Below are 13,635 nucleotides of genomic sequence, written 5' to 3'. Positions count from 1 at the left end.
GTCTTCTCTGTCTTCTCTGTCTTCTCTATCTTCTCTGTCTTCTCTGTCTTCTCTGTCTTCTCTGTCTTCTCTGTCTTCTCAGTCTTCTCTGTCTTCTCTGTCTTCTCTGAATTCTCTGTCATCTTTGTCTTCTCTGTCTTCTCTGTCTTCTCTGTCTTCTCTGTCTTCTCTGTCTTCTCTGTCTTCTCTGTCTTCTCTGTCTTCTCTGTCTTCTCTGTCTTCTCTGCCTTCCCTGTCTTCTCTGTCTTCTCTGTCTTCTCTATCTTCTCTGTCTTCTCTGTCTTCTCTGTCTTCTCTGTCTTCTCTGTCTTCTCTGTCTTCTCTGTCTTCTCTGTCTTCTCTGTCTTCTCTGTCTTCTCTGTCTTCTCTGTCTTCTCTGTCTTCTCTGTCTTCTCTGTCTTCTCTGTCTTCTCTGTCTTCTCTGTCTTCTCTGTCTTCTCTGTCTTCTCTGTCTTCTCTGTCTTCTCTGTCTTCTCTGTCTTCTCTGTCTTCTCTGTCTTCTCTGTCTTCTCTGTCTTCTCTGTCTTCTCTGTCTTCTCTGTCTTCTCTGTCTTCTCTGTCTTCTCTGTCTTCTCTGTCTTCTCTGTCTTCTCTGTCTTCTCTGTCTTCTCTGTCTTCTCTGTCTTCTCTGTCTTCTCTGTCTTCTCTGTCTTCTCTGTCTTCTCTGTCTTCTCTGTCTTCTCTGTCTTCTCTGTCTTCTCTGTCTTCTCTGTCTTCTCTGTCTTCTCTGTCTTCTCTGTCTTCTCTGTCTTCTCTGTCTTCTCTGTCTTCTCTGTCTTCTCTGTCTTCTCTGTCTTCTCTGTCTTCTCTGTCTTCTCTGTCTTCTCTGTCTTCTCTGTCTTCTTTATCTTCTCTGTCTTCTCTGTCTTCTCTGTCTTCTCTGTCTTCTCTGTCTTCTCTGTCTTCTCAGTCTTCTCTGTCTTCTCTGTCTTCTCTGTCTTCTCTGTCTTCTCCGTCTTCTCTGTCTTCTCTGTCTTCTCTGCCTTCTTTGTCTTCTCTGTATTCTGTGTCTTCCTTACCCGTTTTCTTCCATTTGACTGTCGTATCTTTCTTTTCTTTTTTGTCGTTTAGTGTCCCTTGTCTTCAATAGAAATCAGTATTGTAGTAGCACTTCAATACATACTACAATAAAAAAAAAACATATAACTCACTACAATATGTTGAAATTTTATCAAAGCACGACGAGGCTGCCCCGTTTGCTTATCTAATCAAAAGCAGTACGAAAAAGCATCATCGAAAATAATTGGGACAGCGTAGTCCCAGTAGCATACACTTCTAACACCAAAGTTTGGCCAGTGACCCGTAATCAGGCATGCATGGACCTCGGGATCACTCGCGAGGACTAGTTGTTATAGTTGTCAAGTGAAGCGCATTGCTGGCTGGCTGGTTCAAGTTTAATTCAATCATCAAACGGTGTAATTACTTTTTCAAATATCGCATTCGAGTGGGGAGGGTTGTCTCCGACTCTTCCAGAGCCCATGTGGATGAGTTTGTTTATGATTGTGTGGAAAGAATTGGCACTGTGGAAAGCTACAAATTGCAGAATGATTGGTCGAGGGCCCCGAGATGTGTGTTCGTTAGGCACACTTGGAGGGGATGTGTTTTTGAGTGAGTTCGTTTGCTGGGTAGTTTTATGTTCATTTTCCGTATAGGAATCCTGGATGATGCCTTTGAAGCCGGTCGGTCGGGGAACAAAAGTGGATTAAATACATCGGTGATGACGTCAATTCAATTCACGTTTTTGTTAGATTTTTTATAGAAATAATTACATCACTGAAACAAGCTTGTTTGTTGTTTGCAAGCTTGATGAGTACATATTCAGTTTTTGAACAGAGCAAACTGTGTATAGATGTAAGAGGTGGGAGAATACTAGTTACTGTTGGGCCAATATGTGCAACGTGGCATTTAGGGAGTTACATTATAATTAAACAAACAAGTCCGAATAGTTGTAGTACGTTGCGTAATACGGGCAACCCTTGTTCAGAGCTGGGGGTCTGGTTTGATTCAAAAGGCACTTGGGGTACCCAAATCAAGTATTTGGTGCAAAAATGTCAACAAAGGATCAATTTTCTACGCACAATTACCGGAACATGGTGGGGTGCTCACCCGGAAGACATCATTAAACTTTACAAAACGACTATTCTCTCTGTTCTCGAGTATGGCTCTTTCTGTTTCCTCTCAGCAGCAAACTGCCACCTAATAAAGCTGGAACGAATTCAATGTCGTTGTTTGCGCATTGCCCTGGGATGTATGCACTCAACGCATAATGCGAACCTAGAAGTCCTGGCAGGGGTGAAACCTCTCCAGAACCGCTTCTGGGAGCTCTCGCTAAGGTTACTTATCAAGTGTGGAGTGAGCAACACACTTGTTATTGAAAACTTCGAAGAAATGCTCAGTCTGAACACTCAGTCAAAATTCATGAGGATCTATCTGTTCTACATGTCATCTGACATAAGCCTACCAAGTTATAATCCTCCTCGTGTACACTTCACTAATGACAGTTCCTCTGTTAAATACGATCTGACCATGAAACAAGCAATTCATGGAATACCAGATCAACTTCGATGTATATCTATTCCTCGCATTTTTAACGAAAAGCACCAAAATGTCAATTCCTGTAAGAGATTCTTCACTGATGGGTCTCGCATAAATGGATCCACTGGTTTCGGTGTCTTCAATGAAAATTCCACCGCCTTCCGCAAACTTCAAGAACCTTGCTCGGTTTATGTTGCTGAGCTGGCAGCAACCAACTTCGCTTTGGGGATGGTTTCCAACATGCCCGTAGACCATTTCTTCATCTTCTCGGATAGCCTTAGTTCGATTGAGGCACTCCGGTCGATGAAACCTGTTAAACATCCATCTTACTTTCTTCCAAAAATAAGGGAGCAGATAGGTGCACTGGTCCAAAGATCATACAAGATTACCTTTGTATGGGTCCCCTCGTATTGCTCAATTTATGGCAATGAGAAGACGGACTCTCTCGCAAAGGTGGGCGCACAGGAAGGTGAGATCTATGATAGAAGAATTTCACATGATGAATTTTTCCATTTTGTTCGCCAGAGTTCTCTTCAAAGTTGGCAAAATGATTGGCGAGATGGCCAGCTGGGACGGTGGTTACATTCCATTATTCCTAATGTTTCTTAGCGAGTGTGTTGGTATGGTTTGGATGTAAGTCGCAATTTCATTCGCGTGATGTCAAGACTTATGTCCAACCTTTACTCGCTAGACGCGCATTTACACAGGATAAACCTCGCGTTGAGCAATATTGCGTGTTGTGTACATTATGTGGAAGATTTTTCCTAATCTGGACGATATTTTTTTTTAGAAAGGTACAGGGGATACTCAAAATAACTGAGACAGGTAAAATTATCACTTTTCAAATATGTTCAACTAGCTGTAACTTTTCGAAAAGGTCATCAAATATTCTCAAATTGTTACTGTAAGTTCATCAACTAGTTGTGTATTAGTGGTCAAAATTTGGAAAATTTCGGACTATTCTACACGAAGTTAGAAAGATTCTAGAAAAGGGTATAACTATCCGATAGCCAACTTTGAGCTGTTATATCTCCGGATTCAATGAACCGAATGCAATGAAATTTTGATCATTTATGGCTAATATGATGAACTTTGAAAAACAGTTTACTTAATTTGAAATTATTAATAAAAAAAAGTTATGGCGGTTTCATTTATTCTATGTTTTTTTAGTAAATTTATCTATATTTCATATGCATCCCATTACCTTTTCAATTTATTGCCAGTTATTTTGTTACTTCCTTTCAAAACATAATCATATTGAAGTCAATTAGAGGGATTTTAAATGAACTATAACTACTATCTCGAATTTTGAAACGATTATGAAGTTTTGGGTAAATTGGTGTTATATTAGAAAAATAATCTTATCGTTATAAATTTCTTTTGTGTAAAGAATTTTAAGTTTAGTCAAATGTTTTTAATAGTTCATTATATAAGTCATTAATGATCAAAATTTCATTGCATTCGGTTTGTTGAATCCGGAGATATAACAGCTCAAAGTTGGCTATCTTATAATTATACCTTTTTCTGGAATCTTTCTATCTTCGTGTAGAATACCCCGAAACTTTCCAAATGTTGACCACTGATACACAACTAGTTGATGAACTTATAGTAAAAATTTGAGAATATTTGATACCCTTTTCGAAAAGTTACAGCTAATTGAACATTTTTTGAAAATTATAAATTTTACCTGTCCCAGTTATTTTGAGTATCCCCTGTATAAACATGAGTGGCTTCGTGGCCGTGCGGCTAGTGTCACCAATCATTTAGTTGCATCGTGCTGAGGAGCGTGGGTTCGATTCCCACCGCAGCTGGCAGGAAAAAGTTTTCGGTTGTGCCACTGGGCGTTGCATGCTAGTCCGTTGTCTAGTGTCATGCTTCAAAGTGCAAATAGCTCACAGGAAGTTTGGTAAAATAGCGAGCAATCTCGTAACAAGAAAACGTTTATTTTTATTGATATCATATGAGAAAAATTGCTTACCTGACTCCCAAAACTGTGAGGTAAAACAATAAGAATGAAAGTACCTAAACTTTGACCTTAAATCAAAAACTCAACTTTTTAGGTATTTTGGATTACAAATATGGTTGCTACTTGATTTGAATTAAACTTTTTTGATGTTCGTTATTCGGAGAACTTGTAGCAGACAATTATATCTTCCAATTCGAATTTGGAGATAATTTTTTGAAAAAAAAAAAAAAACTTTCGTTTGTTAAGATTTTATGCAGTTATAAATATTAAAAACGAATAAAAAATCTGATACAGCTCCTAATTTCAATGCATTTGGCTAACATTTTGACTAGAGACTCCTGTCAAGATGCCTATCTTAATATGAGAGTGGACTGAGAATGAACATATTTGAAAATGTGGACAGACCTACTGTGTATGTATTGCTTCGCAAAATATGTCGAAGAATTCCTCCAGGGACTCTTGCAAAAAATCCTCCAGGAGTTTTCCTTGGATTTTTTTTTTCAGGAGTTTCTCGTAAGATTCTTTTTGGAACTATTCCACGGGTTTCTTCAGGTTTTTTTTTCTCCAAATTTTCCTCCAAGAATTCTTTCAGAACTTTTGGAAGAAAATCCTTAAAAGATTGCTTTAGAAATTCGGACATGAATTCTTTTAGAAATTAATGAAGGAGTTAATTCAGAAATGAGATGGGATATTTACCATCAGGAATTACTCCAGAGATTTCCTCAGGCATTTCTGCCAAAATTCCTTCACGAATTATTCCGTTACATTTCTCCAAAAGTTCCTCCAGAAAATTCTGAGCGGATTCTTCTGGAAGTTCCTCCAGGGAATTCTCCAAAAGTTTGCTCCAGGTATTCCTGGAGTGCTTCATAAATAATGTTTAGGGTTTATTCAGACCTTATTTCTGGAAATCTGTCAGACATTGTACCGGAGGAGTTTTTCCAGAGATTTATTTCTTGGCGCTTCTCCTGGATGTTCTCAGTGATTTCTTGAAGAATTCTTTCAGGACTTTGGTTTTCAGAAATTATCTGCAGGACTTTCTCTCATATCTTGAAAAGTTTTACAAGAAATTCTTCGAAGCATTTCTCCTGAGGTTTCTCCGAGAGTTGTTTCGGCAATTGCTTAAGAAATTTCACCAGATATTCTTTCAGAAACTCCTCTTGGGTGTCCGTAAGAGATCTGTTCCTTGGAAACTACTCCAAACACTCCAACAGAAATTTCTCCAGGATTTTTTTCCTTGGGATTATTTTCAGAATTCCTCCAGAAATTTCTCATAAAATTCTCCTATGAATTCCTTCAGAGGTATCACAGGGAAATACTTCTGGTACTTCGCCAAGGTTCATTCCAGAAATTCATCTAGAGATTACTTTGGAAAATGCTCCAGGGATTTGAGGTCAGAAATTCTCACTGGTATTTCTCAGGATTCTCAACGGCTATCTTCAGGATTCCTTTCAAGGACTTCTTCAAAAAATCTTTACGGGACTCCTTTACAAATCTAAAAACTCCTCCAGTATTTTTTGTGCAATTTCTGGAAGAACTGCTAAACTCTATGAATCTATGAAGAAATCTCAGAAAAACTCCCAAGAGATATTTTTGACGGATTCGCATCGCATCAGTAATCCCGCGTAGGATTTTTTGTAGAAATTCTCAAAGAATTCCCGGATGAACTTTTGGAGGAATTTCCGCAGGATTTTATAAATGAAAATTTCCTAAAAACGAAATCCATGGAAGATCTTCTAAAGAAATCCCTAGCTTAAATTCCCAAAGACATTCATCAAATACTGGAAATATTTCTTAAGGAAGTTAATTTAATATAAAATATTTAGGGGATTCACTAAACAGTTTAAATAACTGTGTAAACCATGATTATCTGATTATAGAAATGTTTTATGAAATTAGAAATGAAATTATCCAAGATTGCCTTGGTGATCGCGACTATTATTTAGGGTTATCATTAATCAGCGGTTTACGCTGTTAGGTGAATCCCCCTATTGATTATTACAATCATGGTGTTTTAATTTGAAATTTTTCGGTTGCAGTTTTTTTGATTCTCTGAAAATAACCGCTTGCACCTAAGCTTCGATTTTTCTCTGACATGGATTGTTTTCCCTCCTCTTATCCACAGTAGAAAAATTATATAACATTGCATAAACGCTACGCTTTATAAACAGCACTTTTGCTCACCTTAAAACTTTCAGTCACGTGCTCCTCCAGTCATGCAGCATACAAGTTCTGTCGTTGCTGCTCTCCGACGACACGACACTGCACGCTGCCTGCAAAAAGATAAACAAACCGAGACAAGAACGTAATCGATTAATCTCAAATTCAATATTTCACTAAATTGGATTAGTGAGAGATAGAAGGGGAACACAGTGTTCCCAGGAAGATTTGGAATCTAATTTCTTTCCCTACCAATGGATAACGAATGACTTTCATCTGTATAATTCTTAAGAAATGTTCTAGTTCAGTTTCACAATTTCAATAAGAATAGATGCAGATGTTTTCTCTGGCTTGAATCTCAAAAAAACATATTTAATTTGTAACAAAAACAAACGTAAAAATAGATTTATATGCTGAAGTTGTTGTAGGTCAGTGATGCCATATATTCGGTAATAAACAGATTTACGAGCATTTGAACATATCCCTAGTAACACGTATGTCATATAAGAGTTACGACAGCGCTTGTTTTGGTTGTATAGAAGTTAATTCAACGTAAATCTAGCACAATTACGTCAAGTTAACTTATATACAACCAAAACTTGCGATGCCATAACTCTTGCTTGGGATTGCGTTTTGTAGGAAACGTATTTTTCTTTTTAATCATTTAACCAATAAAAAATAAGGACTGTTCAATTTATAAAACGGACAACTTGCTTGTGCGATATCTTTTTTATTTTTCAATAAAATCGTTATCAGTTTTTTGCATAACTTTCTATAGCTATTCTCAAATGTAGGAAAAATATAACATTGAGCAAAATGTTCTTTATTGTGTAACTGAAGCGATTTTCGTAAAACATCAATAAAAACCCATTTCTCAAAATTCGACATAACTTTCCACATACTTAACATGCACGTTTGCATGAAGTTTTTAATGAATTGGAAGCTTATACTATTCTACTAAAGGTAAAGCTCAATAGTTGATCAGTAATAACGCACCAAACAGTCTCCAACATGGTATAGTAAGTTGCCTTGTTTTCATAGAAATTATCGAAAAAACGTTCATTTATGTCCTGTGTTGCAATAGTATCACGGATTCGGCTAAAAATTTCTCCAGAGTAGTAGAATATTGCTCCCTGAATGATACAGAAGAAAAAATTACTTTTAATTGCATTTTTCACCAAAAATGTAATCCATAAAGATGGTCATATTGAAAAATTTCATACTTTTTGCTCCATTGATGCAGATTTTCGACTCTAGCGAATCTTGTTATTATATATTTTCAACAAAGTTCGTCCTATGTTATTGTACACCTTATTTAATAATAATCGGATGCAAAATTTTTATTTCCAATTTCATTGTTATGCAAAGATTGCGTTCGGTGGCATTGTTATTTGGAAGAACCTTCAAAGAACGAAACTGTTTTGATTACTGTGTCTGTAATGGCGCACAGTAACCAAACCAGCAATGTTATTATGATGCAGTTTTCTGCATTTAAAACCACATTATTCCCACATTCGACTGGATGCATAAAAAAATGATTATTTAATATTTTCATGCCCTTTTTGCTATACAATTGAATTTTATTCAAAATATCGAATCTTACTTGAGACTTTAATATCTCAACACTTAACTTTCCAATTGAGTATAAATTTTGCCAGAATGTTCATTACTCATGCTGCTGCAGCATGGCACATACTTTTTTGGTATTAAAAATAATATACCATATGTGAACAGTAATTTTATAAATATTTTCAATTATCAGCAATCGAAAAATTCACCTCATCTAACACCTGGCCGATTTTCTATAAAATAAAACTATTTTTGTTCAATTCAAAAATTATTACTATAATGAGAGATGATGTACTGAGCTACGAAGCAAGGGTGGTTAAATTTGAACTACGCGTCTTCTTTTTACAGCCTTGTAAAGTTGTCCGTTTTATAAATTGAACAGTCCTTAATAAAATTCGTTACACGCGATTGAGCCATAAATAAACAAACTAGATAAAAAAAATAAAACTAAAATAGTTCAGAGAAGTTTTTTTATCTGGCATCCCTGGCCAACGGTTCCGGATGAGGGTATTCTACGGTACGTCGACTATGAACCCAACGGAGAATCCAGCAAGAATAAAATTTCTCTTATCACAATAGCAAACAGCCGAAGCAGCAGAAAGTCAAACATAAACTGTATTGGTTGCTGTTGCTGCCGGTCACAGACTGAAGACAACGACGTCATACGCCCCCAGAAAAAACTAGTGAGGTATCTGCATGTGTACGACCCCGTACGACACGTAACGACAACAACTTTTGTCAGGTTGATCCCCGGCTTTTTGCTCCTGCCCGGGATGTGATTGTGTGGTATGAGAAAAACACTAAGGAAACTAAATGCTGTAACACGTAGAGGTGGATGGGAGGCGGATAAGGCAAAAACTTAATTGAAAACAATGAAGCATGATAGCCACAGCATTAGAACTAGAATAGAAACCATCAGTGAGGAAGAGATCGTAGAGAGGAGATTATCTGTTGATTTTTTTTATATTGCCTTGAAACTCGGACCTCTAATGCAGCTGGAAATTTTTCTTGAAATAAACTGGAGGTGTTCCTCCTATCCTGATTGATTTCTGAGGAGAAATCATTGAGAAAATAAAAAAAGGAATAAAGAAACAAGAAAAGCAAAAAAGAAAAAAGAGGCTGATGGAATTTTTTGATTTTTTTTTAGATTTTGAAGAGACTCCCCTTATCTACAGAGATTCTCGATATTTGAGTAATTTTTATAAAAAGAAAAAAAAAACAAGAAAACAAACAAGATTAAGAAAATGAAAAACTAAGAAACAAAACACAAAACCAAGCTACTATAGAGTTTTAAAAACAATTCATACCGTCTTCAACCAGAGGCTGCACAGACAAAACACACATTACTTTCGCTAGACAGCGGACAACACACAGAACACCCAACGGCACAGTAATGAAATTTTTGTTAAACGAAAAGTTTTCACGGGTGGGAATCAAATCTATACTTCCAAGCTAGCGATACGCCTAGATGACTGACGCCCCTAACCACATGGCCACGAAGCCCACAAAAAAGCAATTAAGGAACTTCCTCACATCTGGAGAAATTTACAAATTTTGAGAAATCTTCAAGAAAAAAAAAGATATAAGTAAGTAGAGGTTTTTTTTTCTATTCTCAGGAAGAAAAGACGAAAATAGAATAAAAAAAATGTGTAACTCCAGATTTAAGTAAGGATTTCTTTTTTTGCAAATCTCTGAATAAACTTGCCAGATTATTCTTAGTATTTAAAAAAACGCTTTACTGTTTATATTCTCCTGAAATCCAGATTACCTTCAAAAATACCTCAAGATTTCACAGAGGAATCACTTTAGTTTCCTCTATGATTTTTTCTCAGGAATTTCTCGAATTCGTAGAATAAATTTGCTACTGACTTACTTACTTGCAGTCCTGAGTAACCATGGTAGTACGGAGGGCCGAATTGAAAGATCTCCATCCTGGGCGATGGGAGCTGGCCAATGCTGTTGCGAAGAAATTTCCAGGGTGACTTCTTGAATAATAATAAAAGAAAAAAAAAACAAAAATTTTGGTTGTACATTTCCATGCAGCAATTCAGATTAGTAAGTACGTACCAGGAAATTTCAGCAAATGAGTGTTCCACAAAACACAATTCAGATTAGTAAGTACGTACCAGGAAATTTCAGCAAATGAGTGTTCCACAAAACAAAAATATTTAATAAGTGATGTGATACAGAAGGCCACTACTCAATTTTAAGAATTAACAAAGGAGACTGTTGAAAATTTCAACTATGTTTTCATCCTACCTAATCTTTCCGAGTAACTTTGTGTGGCTTCGAAAACACTGGCATTGTTCATTACTACCAGAAAAAAGGCTTATCGTCCTACCTTTTTCCTTCGAAAGAAAACTCTTGCGCTGGGACGAACAAAAAACGCATTAAGGAAATCCGTTCTTGCTCGTCTAGATTAGCACTTTTCACTCGTTTTCTCTTTTTTTTTATTACCCATCCACCGCATCCGCCCGGCAAGCATGTCGTTGAAACAAAACTTTCCGTTTTTCCGCGGTACTGCGCTGCCACCGCTGGACAGTGGAAAATAAGTGAGAATACGCGGTCAAAATGCCTTTCTCGGATTTATGACGTTGCTAGAAAACTGCGCTTAGCATAATTTTATTGGAATATATCTATGTAGTTGTGTTTTTTCCGTTTTCCTATCTTTTATTCTTGTTGTTTATTTTCCAAGTTTTCTACTTCGTGTTTCTATAATTCTGTTTGTTCACATTTCTGCTTCTCTTTCCTCCTGTTTCCTTCTCTCTTTATTATTCTATTATCTTACATTTCTGCCATTCTATCCTCATATCTTCCTGTAATACATTCTTTGTTTTCTTTCTTTTTCTCTCTTATTAATTATATTATCTTTTCAATTAAGAATTTTCCAATCTTCTTTATTCTATCTTCATGATTTTTTTTGTAGTTTTTGAATTCTAATCTCATTTTCGTGATCTGTTCCCACATTGTCCAACGTCTCGCCAGCCAACGTAGACAGCATAGAGAATGAAATAAAGCAGTCAACTGATGTGGAAGAGCCGGTCCTTCACTTGGTTTTGGACGGCCTTTTCAAACAAAATAAGGAGAATGAAAATCATTAGCAATCCACCTAGCGATAATGGTGGCACTGTCTTGGAACAAACTGGTTTATGGTAATGATATCTCTTTATGTCTGGCTTCAATCAAATCGATATCAGTAGGTAACAAGAATAGTCAAGATGTTTTGTTCCCGCAAAGAATAATGCATGGAAAAATACCTAGTTTGCTTTGCAAAGACAGAAAAGCTTATAAGTTTTCAAAAAAGAATCCTCCCGAATGAACATTTAACCTTTCTATAAATACTCTTTCACGAAAACCAAAAAAAAAAACACAGAAGGACATTGAATGAAAGCGAAAGGACGCCCATTGAGCGCAAAAAGAAAAGATTTCCTTTGAAAAGCAATTAAACATCGTTTAATGTAATGAGTTTTGGATTAAAGGAAACTCGGGTTTGGCGTCGGGGATCCACGTCGTCGCGTCATGAATTAAAATTGTGCGTCATTAATATTGTTTGATTCATTACCCCCGGCTCTACGTGTACGGTACGCTCACGCAGTGAGATGAATGATTTCACCGAAGATTACCTCCAGATGGAGCGGTGGGTGAAAAAAGTCGGCTCGTAGGAGGATTAAAGGGTGGCGAAAAGCTACTTTTTCGGTCGAGAGATGGATCACTGGCTTATGTTGATTATCTAGTAAAGCATAATTAGGAATGTATCATTTGTCGCTAATATGTAAGATGACTGAGCATGGAAAGATTCCTTCCAAGAATCTGGAAAGATTCCTTCCTGGCATCTGGAGAGATTCCGTCTAGGAATCCGGAAAGATTCCTTCCAGGAATTCGGAGAGATTCCTTCCAGGAATTCGGAGAGATTCCTTCCAGGAATTCGGAGAGATTCCTTCCAGGAATTCGGAGAGATTCCTTCCAGGAATTCGGAGAGATTCCTTCCAGGAATCTGGAGAGATTCCTTCCAGGAATCCGGAGAGATTCCTTCCAGGAATCCGGAGAGATTCCTTCCAGGAATCTGGAGAGATTCCTTCCAGGAATCCGGAGAGATTCCTTCCAGGAATCCGGAGAGATTCCTTCCAGGAATCCGGAGAGATTCCTTCCAGGAATCCGGAGAGATTCCTTCCAGGAATCCGGAGAGATTCCTTCCAGGAATCCGGAGAGATTCCTTCCAGGAATCCGGAGAGATTCCTTCCAGGAATCCGGAGAGATTCCTTCCAGGAATCCGGAGAGATTCCTTCCAGGAATCCGGAGAGATTCCTTCCAGGAATCCGGAGAGATTCCTTCCAGGAATCCGGAGAGATTTCTTCCAGGAATCCGGAGAGATTCCTTCCAGGAATCCGGAGAGATTCCTTCCAGGAATCCGGAGAGATTCCTTCCAGGAATCCGGAGAGATTCCTTCCAGGAATCCGGAGAGATTCCTTCCAGGAATCCGGAGAGATTCCTTCCAGGAATCCGGAGAGATTCCTTCCAGGAATCCGGAGAGATTCCTTCCAGGAATCCGGAGAGATTCCTTCCAGGAATCCGGAGAGATTCCTTCCAGGAATCCGGAGAGATTCCTTCCAGGAATCCGGAGAGATTCCTTCCAGGAATCCGGAGAGATTCCTTCCAGGAATCCGGAGAGATTCCTTCCAGGAATCCGGAGAGATTCCTTCCAGGAATCCGGAGAGATTCCTTCCAGGAATCCGGAGAGATTCCTTCCAGGAATCCGGAGAGATTCCTTCCAGGAATCCGGAGAGATTCCTTCCAGGAATCCGGAGAGATTCCTTCCAGGAATCCGGAGAGATTCCTTCCAGGAATCCGGAGAGATTCCTTCCAGGAATCCGGAGAGATTCCTTCCAGGAATCCGGAGAGATTCCTTCCAGGAATCCGGAGAGATTCCTTCCAGGAATCCGGAGAGATTCCTTCCAGGAATCCGGAGAGATTCCTTCCAGGAATCCGGAGAGATTCCTTCCAGGAATCCGGAGAGATTCCTTCCAGGAATCCGGAGAGATTCCTTCCAGGAATCCGGAGAGATTCCTTCCAGGAATCCGGAGAGATTCCTTCCAGGAATCCGGAGAGATTCCTTCCAGGAATCCGGAGAGATTCCTTCCAGGAATCCGGAGAGATTCCTTCCAGGAATCCGGAGAGATTCCTTCCAGGAATCCGGAGAGATTCCTTCCAGGAATCCGGAGAGATTCCTTCCAGGAATCCGGAGAGATTCCTTCCAGGAATCCGGAGAGATTCCTTCCAGGAATCCGGAGAGATTCCTTCCAGGAATCCGGAGAGATTCCTTCCAGGAATCCGGAGAGATTCCTTCCAGGAATCCGGAGAGATTCCTTCCAGGAATCCGGAGAGATTCCTTCCAGGAATCCGGAGAGATT

At 38.4% G+C, this 13,635-nt stretch overlaps 1 protein-coding gene across 1 annotated transcript in view; it reads right to left on the bottom strand.

Moving 5' to 3' along the window:
* Positions 1 to 13,635, bottom strand: part of LOC109622842 (5-hydroxytryptamine receptor-like) — a 668,994-nt gene that overhangs the window by 331,137 nt on the left and 324,222 nt on the right. Inside the window, exon 3 of the mRNA XM_029870762.2 lies at positions 6,683 to 6,771. The gene's annotated coding sequence lies outside the window, so the exon portion shown is untranslated. The remainder of the gene's footprint in view (positions 1 to 6,682; positions 6,772 to 13,635) is intronic.

The sequence above is a fragment of the Aedes albopictus genome, chromosome 2, assembly GCF_035046485.1.
Source record: "Aedes albopictus strain Foshan chromosome 2, AalbF5, whole genome shotgun sequence".
Taxonomy (NCBI): Eukaryota; Metazoa; Arthropoda; class Insecta; order Diptera; family Culicidae; genus Aedes; species Aedes albopictus.
This window is presented reverse-complemented; position numbering and strand designations above follow the sequence as displayed.